Source organism: Mytilus edulis, chromosome 2 (assembly GCF_963676685.1).
Source record: "Mytilus edulis chromosome 2, xbMytEdul2.2, whole genome shotgun sequence".
Classification (NCBI taxonomy): domain Eukaryota; kingdom Metazoa; phylum Mollusca; class Bivalvia; order Mytilida; family Mytilidae; genus Mytilus; species Mytilus edulis.
In genome coordinates this window covers 21,048,570-21,067,625 of record NC_092345.1, presented here as the reverse complement: position 1 = coordinate 21,067,625, position 19,056 = coordinate 21,048,570, and the positions used below count along the sequence as shown (strand labels likewise).

The 19,056-nt window shown below is 32.0% G+C and overlaps 1 protein-coding gene across 2 annotated transcripts in view; it reads right to left on the bottom strand.

Moving 5' to 3' along the window:
• The window catches only part of LOC139511697 (ecdysone receptor-like), a 134,548-nt gene that overhangs the window by 94,461 nt on the left and 21,031 nt on the right, over window positions 1–19,056 (bottom strand). The window contains exons 4-6 of one of the 2 annotated variants that reach the window (XM_071298725.1): window positions 18,087–18,156; window positions 17,142–17,210; window positions 10,325–10,489 (exon numbers count right to left, since the gene is read on the bottom strand). The gene's annotated coding sequence lies outside the window, so the exon portion shown is untranslated. The remainder of the gene's footprint in view (window positions 1–10,324; window positions 10,490–17,141; window positions 17,211–18,086; window positions 18,157–19,056) is intronic. The other variant, XM_071298726.1, reaches the window with a different exon arrangement.

The following is a 19,056-nucleotide window of genomic DNA, read 5'->3' as shown; positions in this document are numbered from 1 at the left end:
ACGCCGCTATGGATTAAACTCGTGCTGCGCACTCGTTTAATCCATGCGTCGTTCGGTCACGCGTTGTCTTATTTTTTATATTCAAATACGGCGATTAGTTATACTATAAATATAGAGCACCTCAGCCAAAATGACATTCAAATAGGTAGTGTATTTTATTTATTCATTGGGACATTGAGTTAAGCACATATTTGTGCTCCATGTGAATTTATTCAAAATGTTCCCAAAATGAGTGGTTTTTTTTTAAAACAAAGAAAATCTCCCTAATGACATTTCAGTCATAAAGGCTAATGTAATATGTTGTTTATGAAGGGTTTCTTTTCTGAAGTAATCATTATCGGTGTTATACTATTTCTTTTCCTTTTTTGTGTGTTTTTTTTTTTATTAAGGACCAAATTAAGCCCCAAAATGTGGCAGTACCTTATTCTTTAATAAATTATATAGGTCTCAAAATTGTTAGCTATTGTGAAACTTTTACAATAAAGAAGTCTGAGTTCTTGAAAAAAATATTCCTGTTGGTCCTTGAATACATTGAAAAAAATATTCCTGCTGGTTTTAACTTTATTTTCTATTGCAAAATATCAAAATTGTGTCAGTCCTTTGCAAAAATTCTGTTGTTCAAATGTTTGGACCACCACTAATCAAGAACACTTGGAAGTTGTTGTCCAAGTTATATTACTACACATTCCAACAGTCCTTTAACTTTCAAATTGAATCATTTTTTGCCAAATTCCTGTTATAAATAAAGCATACAGCATTAATATTTTGACAAAAGGAAATTTATTTTATAAAACATCAAATATAGGTCATGTTGACCTATTTTATACTATTCAAATCTGAAAGACTATTGTAAACGAATTGTCAAATCCAACTACATAAAAAAAAGTAAAATTACAAAACTACTAACCTCTAAGGAATATTTAAAATGGAAATTCCCTAATCAAATGTCAAGATCAAAAGCTCAAACACATCAAACAAATGGACATTACTGATTTGGTAGTTGGTACAGGCATTTTCTTATGCAGAAAATGGTGGATTGAACATAACTGTTTGTGTAAAAAAAGTTCAAAAAGTCTGTGGGAAATTAGTCCTTATAAGACAGGTAATCCACTTTTGATAGGAAATTGTCCATCTTGGTGACCTACTTTAGATTGAAAAAAACAAAGATACTTCAATAATATTTATTGATTACATGTAACAGATTATATGCTTTACATCAGTGACTAAGACATTTAGCAGGAAAATAATTGGTCAGGTCAAAGTTAATGTGAGTGCTTGTACACATCTCTCTACTTTCAGTTATGGGAACATTTAGGAGGCACCCCAATAAGGGAATGTATTCAACAAAGGGATGAAAAATGCCACTCAGGGTGTCAATGTACTGTCAAAAGTTGGTGGAGGTTCCTGTAAAAAATTCTAGCAGATTAACAGAGATTTTGACTACAGTATACAATGTACTAAATGCTAGAATAGCTATGACATTGTGAGAACAATTTGTTCTGGGTACAAAGTAAAGGTGCAAATAAGTCAATCTTATATAAGAAAAAGTGCAACAGCTTGCACTGTCTAATAATGACAGACTGTCTTACACAAAGGACAGGCTGTTAAATTGTGCTAAATTTATCAATTATGGACTTTTGATGAGGCCAGTATGTTATATTAACCTGTTTAGCAAGACAATCTCAAGAATCTGGGATGTTCCTTGATGTTTAGAATAAAACGGTTGATGTGAGGGCATGGCCCTGAGTCAATGGTATAAGTCTACAGATTGCTTAAAAGCAATTGTATCCCAAAAATTTAAGATGTATGTTGTCTGCTCTATGTTTTCGGGTTGTTGTCTCTTTGACACATTCCCCATTTCCATTCTAATAATTTTGTAAATTAAAGAAAAACAGGAATTGACTGCCTGTAAGATTTAAAAATAGCTTACATTGCACATTATAAAAGTACAGGTCGCATTTCAATCATTGCTAAAAATAAATCCTCAACATATAAGCTGAGCCTCATGCAAAAAAAACAACAATGATGCTCTGTGGGTATAATAAAATTCAAAGTACAATCAAAAAGGTTTTGACAGTCTGATAAATTATTGATCTAAAAATCGCTAACAGCATTCAACTGAACAACATAGAAGTTCTACACCAATATCGCATGTCATTACATAATAGATAAGCTCTTTAATGAAATTCAATGTAATGAAAAATTCAATGCTCAGTGAGTAAAATAAAAATTCAGAGTATAGTCAAACAGGAAGTATTACTGCCTGGCTAATCTAAAATTCACTCACCCTGCAAACTATATATAATTTATTAATTAATAGATTGCCTAAAATTTTAACACACTATTTAGTATGAAAATATTAGAATGTTTAAAATATTTACTATGCGATAAAAATAAACTCAATATTTCTCTAGACCAACTACACTGTGTCTATTAAACCACACCGGCAAAAATTGCTTGGACTCGATGGTATCTAACTTCTGGCACAATGACAGTACATCAATAGACAAAAGAAAGGTAGGTTTCTCCTTATTTTTTAATTTTTTTTTATGATATCGAAGAATATATATACATATACAACTATTTTCTATTGTGAGATGCAATATTTTCTACAACCGTTCTATATTAACGAAGAAATAAGTAAAAATGCATGTCAAAATGACGAATTGAGTGAACCTTGCCTCGAAATTGTTTAATTTCTCGTTAAATTGTTCACATTGTATGGAAAGAAAGGTACGGAAGATAGATACTGACACGGAGATTGCAAAACTAGTCATTATGAGCATCTCAATACTTGTATATCTGTGTATGGAACGAAAGAAATTGGTCATGTCAAAATGGAACTTGCCGGTTTCGTCAATGTTTACCACCCAGTTTCCTCATAGATTTCACAATGCATAACCATAATCGCATTACATTATAGTTGATTATTTAACTTCAGCGTTGAAAAGGAGTTTTGTGGGTCTTTGGAAAACAAGTTCTTTCACCGGACAACAGCTTATTATCTATATGATTTTCAGATTCAAATAAATAATAAGCAAACACTTGAATTCCTACTCTTAGAGAACACAAATATTTTAATTTTACTTTGAATTATGAAATTTTTTAACAGCAGATTGAGGTTAAAGCTCCCTAAATATGCGTTTTCTATATGAGTAATGGGAAAATATGTTGAACATGTTTAAACTTGAAATTAAAGTTTACGGTCTTAAAAATCGAAACGCACAATTGATATGTAATTTTTCTCGCACAAAAGGATGGGCACCTTTATAAGTAATCTAATCATTCTATGTATGTAATCTTTTCTATCATCGTTAAAAATAAATCTTCTTAAGGATAAACGTTGATAATAAGACAAATGTATATATATGCATGCATAATCGGCATAGAAAATGAATGTAGGATTACAACTACCATGCATTAAAATAAAATGTATTTATCACTAATTGTTGCTATACTGCTATGTACAAATTAGTATAATAGTCTAAGGTCGTCGACTAAATTCAATAATAATTATTTTGTTAACATTACTGAAAAAAAAACGGGTCTGTACTGTCGCCATTGTGTTATGATGATCGTACACTGACATTGGTCAATATATTTTGACAATATATATACGGACAGACGGATTCAGTTTATTTCAAAGTGGATGTAATTCGAACAGCTTTTACATACCGCCGAGTTGAACAGTATTTTGATTATTTTTTGCTTTACAAAATCATTAAATACATGAATCAATATAGTTTTGGCAACCAAAGGTGGGGTCCTGGGCGTGCAACCTTTAAGTCTTCTAGATTCGCCACTTATCTTATAAAGTGTATACCGAATTAAAATATTGTAAGAAATGAGAAAACAGGGACACCTGGGAAATCGGATTATGTGAGTTGGATTATATTTATTATAAACATTCTCCTTGATATTTTTAAACAAGTGAGACATAGTGATTCGAATTCATTATGCGTTTTGAACTATTTGTGTAAAGCTGCATATGTCAAAAGTTAGAAGGTTTGACTGGAACATATGCAAGTATGGTACACAGATCTAACGATTTCTTTCTTGTTTATAATAAACATAATCCAACTCACATAATCCGATTTCGCGGATGTCCCTGTTTTCTTATTTCTTACAATATTTTAATTCGGTATACACTTTATGAGATAATTGACGAATTTCAAGTTCTTTTTATCCATTTCTATACATTTTTTTCAATATATATAAAAGTTATATAGCAAATATGATAAGGAAGACAAAATATACAAATAAGCCGATATCCTAAAAAAACTTATTGACCTTTAATTACGAGTTTTTTCTCCATTTCTTTGCGTTTTTACACGCCGTCACAATTTTGACAGGACGTATTATTGTATACATCCATCCGTTCCACCATCTATCAGTCATTCGGTCCGTCCGTCTGTCTATCTGTCTTTCCAGCATAAACATGTTGCACCGTAACTTGAGGACAGCTTATCTTATTTTCTTAAAATTTAACATAGTTATTTCTTATAATGGTCAAACTATCTGTAAACCTTTTAGTGAAAATCAAATTAAATCTTTTTGAGTTATTATATTTAAGGGATAGTTTTAACTGTGATACAAGTTTTGGCACAAATCGCGCATTTACTATACAGGCTCTGTCATCGGACGAGTTAAGTTTTTTTCATCATTTTTTATTGTTTGTACTTTTCTTGTGCTGTTTGTGTCAGCACCAACACTTTAACTCAGTCCATTCCTGAATCAACGAGCTTGTAATTCCGTGGTTGTCTTTGGTTGCTTTATACCATATGCGTTTTGAACAGAAAATAGGCAGGTAGCTTTCTTGTTTGGTTTTACATTTGTAATTAGGGACCTGTTATAGCTTGCTTTCATGCAGTTTGTGAGTTTTTTCTCATTGTTTAAGGCATACACTGACCTAAAATTGATTAATTCAACATCATTTTTGTCTTCAATAGAAAGTTGTCTCATTGGCAATGTTTATGGGATAAGTGGTGACAGTCACTTCTTCTAAATAAGACCTAGATATAAATGACGGTCATGTTTTGCAAATCAACTTTTATTCACATTGAAAATACAAAATTGTCAGATATTTTTTTTTCAAGAGTTATCTTGAAGTTTTATTTTGAATTTGAACTGTAAAAATAATGTGAAAAACATACCTATGAAAATAAATGTGCCTACCAGAAACAGGGAGAAAGTTACAAATCTCACTGCTATGTTATGGATGCTTAAGTGTGAAAACTCGCGTTAGTGCGCGAGTAACATAGTATATATGGTACCAGAAAATCTGGCAGGGCTGCATGCATGATTAATTTGTGCAGAATAGTATAGACTATAGTCGGTTTCACTTTGTGACTGTTCGTCAATGATTGAATGAATAAATGTATTAATAATTGATAGTAAATATTGTAAACTAAGTGTATAGTATAGTAAATTAAAATTATGGCACAATCAAAACGCATCCTTTTATTTTTACATCTTTACATACTACTATAATAAACAAAGAAAATATAATAATGTTATAAATAATTAGATGTGTTTGCTATTGAGTATTTATATTCCATTTAAAATTAGTTTGAAGTTAAGTGAAATAAGGGATACGCCTTTCATTAGGAAAATGTGTATTACCATAATTACCTATGTCCAAAAGTGCCCGTTTAAAATAGATTTTAACACGCCAAGTTTACTTTACAATAAATATATATTTAAATTCTCGAAAGACAATGTTTAAATCCGTGTCAACGTTACTTTTTATTAATTTGTTTGTTTAAAAAAAACAAAAAAAACGGGTGATATATATAGACGAAACCGAGTGATTGTGTAGTAAACAACATTGACGAAACCGGTTTATTTTAATTTGACATGACCCTTTTCTTTCGTTCCATACACATAAATACAAGTATTTAGATGCTCATAATAACTAAATTTGCAATCTCTGTGTCAGTATCTATCTTCCCATACCTTTCTTTCCGTACAATGTGAACAATTTACTCGAATTAAACAATTTTGAGGCAAGGTTCACTCAATTCGTCATTTTGACATGCACTTTTACTTATTTCTTCGATATCATAAAAAAAATAAAAAAATAAGGAGAAACCTACCTTTCTTTTGTCTATTGATGTTCCGTCATTGTGCCGGATGTTAGATACCATGGAGTCCGAGCAATTTTTGACGGTGCGGTTTAGACACAGTGATAATAGTAAATATACAATTAACTCACTGTTATAAAGTTTTGTGCAGAAGGTGAAAAAATAATTGATCACAAAATTCTATACTCAGTTGGGTAATATACTACAGGAAGTGATTGTACTGTAGATACGAAAATTGCTTACATACATGTTTAAGTACAAGTTATAAGGTTCTGACCAAATATCAATTCATTTCTTGTGTTATAATCGTTTTATGTAAGGCAATTTATTCTAGGGACAATATAAATATGAGAAAATATTGGTATGATTGCCCAAAAAAGACACTATCAGAAACCAAATGACATAGAAGTAAGGAACTATAGGTCACTGTACTGCCTGAAACAATGAGCAAAACCCATACCGTAGACTTGCCAGCTTTTATATTTTATGTAAGATTTCCCCCCATGAGATGGTGCTACTCAGAAATTTAAAAATACTTTATTATACAAACTGAGCACCTAAAAACAGGCATAGTAAGGAGCCTCTTTAGTGGTTGTCGTTAATTGATGTGGGTCATATAGCTTGCTGTCAGATGTGAGCCAAAGAAGATTTTTATTACACTTTCTGGCAACAGCAGCATTCCTGTCAAGTTCTTAGACAGGTGAGCTAAAAAAAGATATGGCCAATACATGGAGGTACAAAGTTAATTTGCTTCTTGAGGTCAATCTATCAAAATATCAGTTTATACAAGTTATCCATGAAAAGGGATTCTGCAGTCGGAGTATATGAACCAATCTTTATTGATTTACATCATTCGTCAACTGTTAGCTTGATATCTGATTGATTGAAGTATTGTTCGTGTTTTAACCCCACTTTTAAGCGCAACTTTTGGGCTAATTCTATGTGGCAAGGGGGAAGCCAAAGTGCATAGAGAAAACCATTGACCTTCAATAGGAAAACTTACAATCCTAGTCAATTAAGATTAGAGTCGAGTGATTATAGTAGTAGATCTACTTAGACCACTTAGAAGATAACTGTATTGTATTTTAAGCTCCGACGGCATCAATTGGGGATTTGATGGTCGCAAATTAAGTTTACTGGCGACGCGTTAGCGGAGACAGTAAACGGGTATTTGCGACCATCAAATCCCCAATTGATGCCGTCGGAGCTTAAAATACAATATTGTTATATCTCCATTCTAATGAAACTGACAGAAAACAACGTTAAAACATGCAATTAAAATCTGTCATATGCCGTCTGCGCTTGCGCGTACGTCCCATAGCATCAATTGTCAGTTGATGCCATGTAAAAAGTGACGTTATCCAATCAAAATGAACGTTACAAACGTTGTTGCATTAGAATTGGCCACTAAGGTCCCCAGTTTAAGATCTGATCTTCAGATCTATTTTTTTACATATACTAGTAAGCAATTTACTACCTGTTCAAGGCTGAAAGATGGTCATCAATATGTAACACATGACCTTAACAATCCTTAATGGCAGGGCCAGAAATTGGGATTGTATCCCAGGCTAACAACTTTCAAATTGCTGGGAAATAAAACAACTAGAATGATTAGTGATCAACAAAGGGCTTCTTTCTGTCTTTCAGGAAAGACAATGTCAGAACTGTAATTACATCAATGTATTACTGCAATGAAATATTGATTTTTGAGGTATCTTTTTTATGTTTTCTGACACCTTATCTAACCTGATAATAAGTATAAGGTAAACTGTTAGTATACAGGTGTGAGAAAACATGAAATAAGAATAAACGTAAGTAAGCGAATAAACGTATTTACACTTTTGATATTTAGCTGAATTATGTCTCTAAATGACCTTAGATCTGATCCCAATAACCTTCTGACGTCAAGCAACAATCACTTTTTAATTGTGACGTCAATTTTTTTTAACTGTGAATGTCAAAGTTTATGGGAACCTGTGTGAGTTAAGGTAATGGTGGACAAATTTGCATACAAGTGTAAATGTGTATATTCGTCTATGTATTTCATCATTTTGACATTATTCATTATCCTGATCACTGGAGTATGAAAATGAGGTTAATAAGGCCACTAAATATATATCAGGGAGTCAGATTATTTAACATCTAGAGGCTCCTAAAAAGTCTGTGTTGGTCACCTGGATCTTTGCCCATTTTCAATAATTGCCAAAAACGGATTCCAATAACTTTAATAAAAGTTTGATTTACCAAAAAACAAGTCATATCAAATTTTTAAAGTTCCAAATGTTCAAAACCATCTAAAAAAACAAAAACAACAATCACAAAATAATTTGAGGATTCTAGTAAAATTTGTAAAATTGAAAATTGCAATAACTAACTATTAGTATCTCATCAAAACTTTCTTATTTTGAGGACTAGAAATCTTTCAAAATATTTAAATCTTGGATTAAACACTGGTACAGAAAACAATACGTCACCTCTGTCTTAATGACAATATCATGGGACAAATTGGAATGTATCTGCTGAAAATTGATGATAAAAGACAATGATGTAATAGGACTCATTGCAAATGTATAAATCACAATCAAGAAAACTAAAAAGTGTATTAATTAACTTTTGTGTTGCTTCCACAGAACAAGATTGATTGTTTGCATGAATGTTTGTATGTCGACTCAAAAGATCAATGTTGTTTTGTGACTAATCTTGCTGACTTTAAATAAAGCCTATTTAATTTGAATGTACCTATCAATCTACATATCCCCTTTCTGCACTAATATAATCTATATTTTGTAAGTTAACTATATATTGCATTGATCTTTGAAGCAATTGTCTCATATTCAAAATGGCTATTCCCTATAACTAAACATGTATGCACTTGAAACTGAATGTGAGGTTCCACAATTTCTAACCTGTTTTCTGCACTTACTGTAAATTCAGAAATCATTGTGTGCTTCTATTATTCCAATTTTGAAGAAAGGACAAAAATACAAGATTCCTTACTGTGATTTCATGGAAACCTGCATACAGGTACATGTATATGCATCAGTTCACCACCAAGATGCATTATTTGCAATATTAAAAACATTGCAATAATTTCTGAATTTACAAAATTCAATCTATTTTTAGCAACTTAGACCTTGACAGAGAACCTGCACTAATTTCATACTATTTTTAGTAACTCTGACCTTCACATTGGACAAAGGGACCTCAAATTCAAAAAGGATATTTCTCATTTTATGTGACCAGTTACAATCCAATATCAATTAATTGAATTGATTGATTGATTGTTGGTTGCTTAACGTCCAGTGGCAAATATTTCATGCATATTCAGGACGAGAACAAGTTCACAATAAATACAATAGGTAGGCTGTTGTAATAGAGGCCATCTAGGATGATGGTCGGGGAAATTTGGACTGCCACTGGAAAATGAGGGTATATTGGATAGGGACAGAAATTTTGCCTTGCAACAGGCCACCTACAGACCCCTCATAGAGTTGTTGCAAGGGTTCTTAACGTGCAAAGAGCGTGGCACTCTCTTTACACGAGGCATCGGATTTAATGTCCCCTTCTGACGGACGTGACTGAGAACTTGATATATCCCGCACAGCCAAACGGACGCCCCACTTCGGCAAGCGTTTTACTGCCGGTCGGGAGAAGACCAAGTGACCATATTTCTATACCCCAGTCACCCTTGGGGTTCAATTAATTGAATCATCTTCTGGAAACCAAGATGACTGAAGTATAAACTGTTGGACAGACTTGACTGATATAAGGTGAAAAAGTATATATGTTATTTTATACATTTATGAACATAACTTGCAAAAGTCATGATGTCTAGCTTAGAAATTTTAAATACCATAAAGTCTTTCAGAATCAGTACGATTTGATTATGCAGAATTTTATAAGTACTCTTGACATGAACTATAAGAAACAAGTAAATTCAATCTTCCTTTAATTGGGTTATTTTGTTTAATAAACAGATCACTTTAATTGAGCAAATAAACTCTGCAATTGGGTAAATAAATAGCGTCGGATTAAGATATTAAAATATTACAGTAATAACCAATATTGTAGCTACTTGTGATTTATAAATAAGAAATACTTTAAAGTACATTGTAACATTTGCAAATGACTTATAAAATATAAGAAGATACATACATACCCTTTTTCTAACCCAAATTTTGACCACTTGTCCGTTTTTCAAGATATATACGATCATTTAACAGAGAAATAAGTCAACCAACCTCTTGTTCTGATGACTGAAGCTTTTATATTTCACAGCAGTATGCTTATATTAAATCAGCTGTTAGACTGATTCCGTGCTAAGCTGTCCTATTTTTTTGCTCCAAGGAAAGAATACATTAATCCAATGATTTAGTAAGGATCAATATTTCCGCTAGTCACATTCACTGAAAGGAAAAAGAAGAAAAATATATTTCACCTGAAGAACTTAATGAGCTGATGACACAAAAGATGGTTTAATTAATTTCTTAAATAGACCTTCAATTAGATACATTTTCGTCACAATACGTAAATTTAGCACTACATGCTAATTAGATATAAATAGGATGGAAGATATGTCAGAAGAAATCTCTATCACTAAGCAAGTTATTGATTACTAATCAGTTTGGTTATCAATTTTTTTTTTTTAAATAAAAAAAAAAAAAATGTGGAAAAAAGCATCCGTATTGTAAAATTCAAAAAACTTTTTAATACCAGAGGGACAAAATAATAATTTAAGAAATTACTAAGCATAGAATTATCTTTGTTTGAATAAAATGTTATAGAGTAATGTGTCAATGCTACAGCAATCCAGCAATACAAAATCTAAAGACAAGCTAGATATCTACAAACGACCTTCAACAATAGACTTGTGTTTGAACACAGTCAAGCTGGAAATCATCCTAGAAAATATCTATTGACGATTTGGACTATAAGACTTATTTGTCATGCTGATTATTTTTGCATTTTAGTTTCTCTCTTTCTATAAGAAGTTGTCTGACAGTTTTGACGTATGTGGACAATTGGTAGAGCTCGACATTCTAAATATTTCTACCGTGTCAGATTTTCTTAATCTATAATAGTTTAAAATAAAAAGACAAAACTTTTACCCCATTTGTTCTATTTTTAACCATGTTTACCATCTTGATCAGAAGGGGGTATCAGTCAAATTTAAAACTAATACACCAATGATGATCACGATTGTGGCAAAGTTTGATTAAGAAGGCACAGTAATTTCAGAGGGGACGATTTAAAAAAAAATTTAACATACATTAATGATGAAGGCGGATGCCAAGTGATAAAAAATATCACTTGACCCTATAGTCCAGGTGAGCTTGAATTATAATTAATGTTGAAATCAGGACACTCCAGTATAATATAATTGTTATTTATGGTTCACAGGGGATATGATCTTATATTCCCTGTCTGTACCCTATGTCCCTATATGACTGGTTGCTAAGAAGACATAAAACATTGACAGGGTAACTGAGCCCATATCTACTGTGAAGATCCTGATTGCAATAGTATACTCCTCTCCTCCTTTTGACAGGGGATTTAATGAAGAAAATAAAAAGGTTTATTCTAAATCTTATGTTCATCTTAAATATTTACTTCAAGTAAAAACTTCAAAAGGGTTCTGCTGAACCGAGTGTCTCGCCTACTTGTGCTGTTAGTTGCAGGCTCAACAAAGATTGGGGAAAAATTAATTGAAGATTTTCCTTTAGATACTATCTTTTGGGATTGTCAAAGCTTCTGTCAACGTTTGGTAAAAATCCAGGATGGTGTATGCATCTAATAAATGTTTTAAAAACTGTTTTAAAAACTTTAACTGCAGATTGTATGTAACTGGAAGAAAAACTTAGTCCTTTTATAAGTAATATACGGAAAAACTAGAGGCTCTTAAGAGCCTGTGTCGCTCACCTTGGTATATATGCATATCAAACAAAGAAAACAGATTGTCAGATGGATTCATGACACAATTGTGTTTTGGTGATGATGATGTGTTTCCAGATCTTGCTTTACTGAACATTCTTGCTACTTACAATTTTGTCTATCTATAATGAACTTGGCCCTTTAGTTACAGAGGAAAATATTTTGTAAAAACTAACGAAAATTGTTAAAAATTGACTATAAAGGGCAATTACTTCTTAAGAGGGTCAACTGACCATTTTGGTCATGTTCACTTGTTTGTAGATCTTACTTTGCTGAACATAATTGCAGTTTACAGTTTTCCTTAAAAATTACCAATTGGGGGGCAGCAACACAACAGCCAGTTGTCAAATTCATCTGAAAATTTTAGGGCAGATAGATATTTACTTGATTAACAATTTAACAACTTGTCAGATTTGCTCTAAATGCTTTGGTTTCAAAGTTATAAGCCAAAATCCACATTTTACCCTGATGTTCTATTTATAGCCATGGTGGCCATCTTGGTTGGTTGGCCGTGTCATCGGACACATTTTTTAAACTAGATACCCTAATAATGATTGTGGCTAAGTTTGGTTAAGTTTGGCCCAGTAGTTTCAGGAGAAGATTTTTGTAAAAGATTACAAAAATTTACGAAAAATTGTTATATAAAGGGCTGCGCTTTAGCGCATGATACGCCCGTTGCTCTCTTAACTTGTCTTTTATGCTTTAAATGAATTTATATGATCAACTAGAAATATATATACAAATCAAAAGGGATGTTACATTAATATATTCACCAAAGTTTCATAAAATCCCCCTTTTTTAAGTATAAAAATTCATTACTTAAGAAAACGTAAAATCTAAAATTTATAAAAATGGAAAGGGAGCTTATGTCTATTGATATAAACAATTTATCAAAGTTGCATAAAATTTTGTGAAAGTGTTAGTTATTGTCCCAAAATTGGAAAATCCTCTCTTTTTTAAGCATAAAAATTCATAACACGAAAATGTAAAATCTGAAATTTATAAAAATTGAAAGGGAGCTTACATCAATAGATATAAACAATTCACCAAAGTTTCATGGACACTGGTGAAAGCATTTTTGAGTTATTGTCCGAAGTGTTGAAAATCCCCCTTTTTTTATGAATAAAGCCCCATAAATCCAAAACTTAAAATCTGAAATTTATAAAAATTTAAAGGGAGCTTACATCAATAGATATAAACAATTCACCACAGTTTCATGGACATTGGTGAAAGCATTTTTGAGTTATTGTCCAAAGTGTTGAAAATCCCCCCTTTTTTATGAATAAAGCCCCATAAATCCAAAACTTAAAATCTGAAATTTATAAAAATTGAAAGGGAGCTTACATCAATAGATATAAACAATTCACGAAAGTTTCATGGACATTGGTGAAAGCCTTTTTGAGTTATTGTCCGAAGTGTTGAAAATCCCCCCTTTTTTATGAATAAAGCTCCATAAATCCAAAACTTGAAATCTGAAATTAAAAACTAGAGGCTCTAAAGAGCCTGTGTCGCTCACCTTGGTCTTGGACACAGATGGATTCCTGACAAAATTGTGTTTTGGTGATGGCGATGTGTTTGTAGATCTTACTTTACTGAACATTCTTGCTGTTTACAATTATCTCTATCTATAATGATTGGCCGAGTAGTTTCAGTGGAAAATGTTAGTAAAATTTACAAAGTTTATGAAAATTGTTAAAAATTGACTATAAAGAACAATAACTCCTTAGGGGGTCAATTGACCATTTCAATCATGTTGACTTATTTGTAAATTTTACTTTGCTGAACATTATTGCTGTTTACAGTTTATCTCTATCTATAATAATATTCAAGATAATAACCAAAAACAGCAAAATTTCCTTAAAATTACCAATTCAGGAGCAGAAACCCAACAATGGGTTGTCCAATTCATCTGCAAATTTCAGGGCAGATAGATCTTGACCTGATTAACAATTTTACACCCGGTCAGATTTGCTCTAAATGGTTTGGTTTTTGAGTTATAAGCCAAAAACTGCATTTTACCCCTATGTTCTATTTTTAGCCATGGCGGCCATCTTGGTTGGTTGGCCGGGTCACTGGACATATTTTTGAAACTAGATACCCCAATGATGATTGTGGCCAAGTTTGGTCAAATTTGGCCCAGTAGTTTCAGAGGAGAAGATTTATGTAAAAGGTAACGACGACAGACGACGAAGACGCCAGACGCAAAGTGATGGGAAAAGCTCACTTGGCCCTTTGGGCCAGGTGAGCTAAAAAGGAAATATATTTTTACAAAGTTTCCTACTAGATGCTGTCTTTTGATCATAAACAAGCTTCTGTCAAAGTTCGGTTACCAAATCCTAGATATTTTAAGAAAGTTATTAAAATTTTGAAAACTTTAACTACAGAGTGAATGTAATGTTAACTGGCAGAAAAACTAAGTCCATTTTAAGTAAAATACAGATAAACAGAGATATTTTTTTTAAATTTACTTCTGGATACTATTTTATGATCATAAACAAGCTTCTGTCCAGGTTTGGTAGAAATCCAGGGTAAGTTTGAGAAAGTTATTAAAATTTCAAAAACTTCAACGATAGTATATATTTGTGGACTCCGCCACGGCCAATAGAATGTAGGATCGCTATAACTTGCTTTTGTAACAAAATTTGCATGCTCGATAAAAATTGAGTTCTTTTACTAAAATGTAAACATATAAAAAAAAAACACATGCAAGTACTGAACCTTCCGATATGAAATCTTACAGAAATTTATACTATTAAAATTTTAAGTAATTCAAACTGTATACTTCAAGAATTATTTAAACTGTATACCTCAAGAAGGCTTTTAAAAGAGGTAAATTGTATTAGAGCATATCTATATTTTAAACACATGCAACATGTGTAAGAGATATATTACATCCTCCATGGAAGTTTTGAAGTTTGCATACTACGTTAGCCTTACTTCTGGAAGACTTATTGATAACAAAGTTGTTTTTATGTACTTTCCAACAATATATCCTGAAAGGCTTGTCATCCTTGACATTTAATGAGCAACATCTCCTGATATAGGATTTCCAATTCGCTGTTCCAGAATCTAAAGGATTCTGGGTAATTTCATTGTTCTAACCAAACAAAAGGCTCTCAAGAGCCTGAATCGCTCACCTAAAATTTTTTGCTTAAATCTTCCATGAATGATTATTTTGGGTTTTCAATTTATATAAATGGTTCTTCGATTCTGTCATATCTTCTTCAAAAGCAAAAACAAGAGTGGACACACTGAAATGTCTTGTTTGTCTCGTGTTCATAATATAATTTATGATGAAAGTATAAAAAAACATTGTATATCCCAAGCATTACATTATTGCTGTTTACAGTTTATCTACATCTATAATAATATTCAAGATAATAACCAAAAACAGCAAAATTTCCTTAAAATTACCAATTCAGGGGCTGCAACCCAACAACGGGTTGTCCGATTCATCTGAAAATTTCAGGGCAGATAGATCTTGACCTGATAAACAATTTTACCCTATGTCAGATTGGCTCTAAATGCTTTGGTTTGTGAGTTATAAGCTAAAAACTGCATTTTACCCCATTATTCTATTTTTAGCAATGGCGGCCATCTTGGTTGGTTAGCCCGGTCACCGGACACAATTTTTAAACTAGATACCCTAATAATGATTTTGGCCATGTTTGGTCAAATTTGGCCCAGTAGTTTCAGAGGAGAAGATTTTTGTAAAAGATAACTAAGATTTACGGAAAATGGTTAAAAATTGACTATAAAGGGCCATAACTCCTAAAGGTGTTAACTGACCATTTCGGTCATGTTGACTTATTTGTAAATCTTACTTTGTTGAACATTTTTGCTGTTTACAGTTTATCTCTATCTATAATAATATTCATGATAATAACCAAAAACAGCAAAATTTCCTTAAAATAACCAATTCAGGGGCAGCAACCTACCAATCGGTGATTCATCTGAAAATTTCAGGGCAGATAGATCTAGACCTGATAAACAATTTTACTCCATGTCAGATTTGCTCTAAATGCTTTGGTTTTTGAGTTATAAGCTAAAAACTGCATTTTACCCCTATGTTCTATTTTTAGCCATGGTGGCCAAATTTTTTGATGAAATGGGAATTAAAACACAAACTTTATTCTAGATACCGTAGGAATCAATCAGATGAAGTTTGGTTTGAATTGATTCAGTAGTTTCAGAGGAGAAGATCTTTGAAATAGTTTACGACAACGACTACGATGACTGACGGACGAAGACGATGGACGGACGGACGACGACGGACCCCAAGTGATGGCAAAAGCTCACATTTCCTTTTGGAAAGGTGAGCTAAAAATGAAAATGTCATTTGGTGTATGATTTTGAAACTATTTAAGCAGAAGTTTTAAGTTTCTGAAATGGTGAATTGTTCTATTTAAATAATGATGAAAAAGTAGGAGGTCTTAAAAAATGTAGTAATTATTTATCTTATCACAATAACTGAACATTGACCAGATAACTTCAAAAAGAAAGCAATACAGAAATGTCCAGCCTGTCAATTTTTCCTAATCATAATTGAACAACCTGGTTGAAGTATTGGTCAAATAAACCCTACAAAACAGACATGTTCACCTTAATTACAATCATTTCACATATAGTTGACCTATTTGTTAATGTATCAGATAAACTGAAGAAACCATGAAAAATTAACATTGACCCATGTAACATGAAATGAAGTCAAGGTCAGATGAAACCTCTTAGATGTACATATTCACCATGCAATCATTCCATAAACCAAATCAAGTTTAGCTCCTACTGCTTCAAATATCTGAATAACTGGCATATCAACGAAACTTAACAGTGACTCCACATTAAACCACAACCCTAAAGCACCCTTACACCAAATTATTAGTATGTAGGTCACATGGTATCTGAACTAAATCAATAAAGCCTTTAAAATAGGTCAGAATGACCTAGGTTTTTCCACATGCTACCATACACCAATACATAAATAAAACTTAGGTAAAAGTAAATTGATTATAGGTGACTTAGTACGCAATAAGAGTATTGTACTTTGGACATGGTTAGCTAAAAGCAAGACGTTTTAGCTATAATCAAACATGGAAAGGCAATCACTTAATGAATAAACATACAAACCACAACTAATTAGAATGGAATTTTCTTCAGACCAGGATATAAAATTGTCACTTGTTTCATGTAAAATATCTAAAAACCAGAAATGCAATATGTTACTTAAACATGTGTTAAATAAGTTTTAAAAATCAATAGTGTGTTGATGAGAATTTTATAGAATGGTATTGGGTAATAGGATTAGCAAGAACTGAAACATGTTAACATGACATGACTTCAGATATTTAGTACATTTTATCTGGAATTAGTTTAATAAATGAGGAGAAACATGCTGATGTGACAATTACAATGGAGTTTAAACATTATTTTATTGGTTTGTTGATCAGCCAACCTAAAGAAAGTACTAGTAACACGTCTTAATCATGTTAATTGTAGTTGCAATATATCACATTTTTTCTGAAGACCTTTAATTGTCACATTTTAAAGGCTTCCAAAAAAACTGAACCATAATTTGTTTCTTCATAGGTACTGTGGATTCATTTATTTTCATGGGTATCAATTTTGGTGGATTAAGTTTATGGATGTTTGATTTCCTGGTTTTCCCAGTCTTTGCATGCAAACCCTAAAGAAAATTTGTACCTCGCATAGGCCGATCAAGGGGGGCCCCCCCCGATGGAAAAATTTGGTTGATTATATAGGGAATCATTGAAGCATGACTGGAGCGGGCCCCCCCTTAGGAAAAGTTCTGGATCCGCCACTGCCACGTTGAACATTTGAATTTGTGGTTCTACAGTACCTACAAAACCCATGAAAATGTGTATCCAAGAAATAATAATGAATCCAAAGTACTTTTTTGGAAAGATTTTGTGGTTTTGACTTACAAGCACATATATGTATTTTGTAGTTTGTTATGTTATAGCTCATCTTTATACACACAATTCTCAAAAATAAGAACACAATGACTACAAATCAAGAGTATATGAACATAAGCTTAAGATTTATAGATTTTACCCTATATTAATAACGAATATCTGTGTATCATGTCTGTTATCATGTTATTGTGACCACCATGGTTCGGGATCTGAAAAGAAACCAGTACAGTGGAATTTCACAACATTTAAAATTATCCTTTGTTCTAATTCCAGATGTAGCAAAGTGCAAACAACAGCCACTTTCTAACATTGTAGAATAGAATATAAATCATGACTGAAATCTTTTATTTGTTAATCTTGTATTAAATTGCTTATAATTTTTTCTGATAAAATTTCTCTGTATCTACTTCTGTTTTTGTGAAAAACACAAAAATAAATAGAAATCTTCACTCAAGGGCAATAACTCCTTTATTATAGACAACTGATAACCAGATTATTTTAGCTGTTAACCATTTCTTTCTAACTCTATAGTTGTTCCCAAAAATGTAAAAAAGGTCATTCAAATTACATAAACTTATAAATTTCAACTTCCGCACGAATTATAAATAACCACTCAAATTTCTAATCAAAACCTCACAGTGCGACAAAACAACTTAATAGAATTTATAATACAATTGATCTCAATGCTGCATCAGATAGCAATTTATTTCCACAAAAACTGTCATCTATAAAATATGATTTTCCATTTATGAAATAAAGAATAATCTTAATGATCTCCTGTCAGATATCAAAAGACTTGTCTATTGTAGTATATATATACTTATCTATATATTCAACTCTTGGTGAACCTTGAAATCTATAAATTAGTTAATAAGACGTCAGGTGAATCTCAGAAAGAGCGTAGGAGAGAACTTTCGCAATGCAAGTGTCTATTTAATGGAACATATGTAACTTATAAGATAAGATGTGTTTTATGAATCTTTTTAATTTTATAAGAATCACTTTTAATGAAACAAATATGTAACTTATAAGATAAGATTGTGTTTTATGAATCTCTTTTAATTCAACAATATCTCTCCAATTTAAAAACCACTTGGGTAACTAGAGGC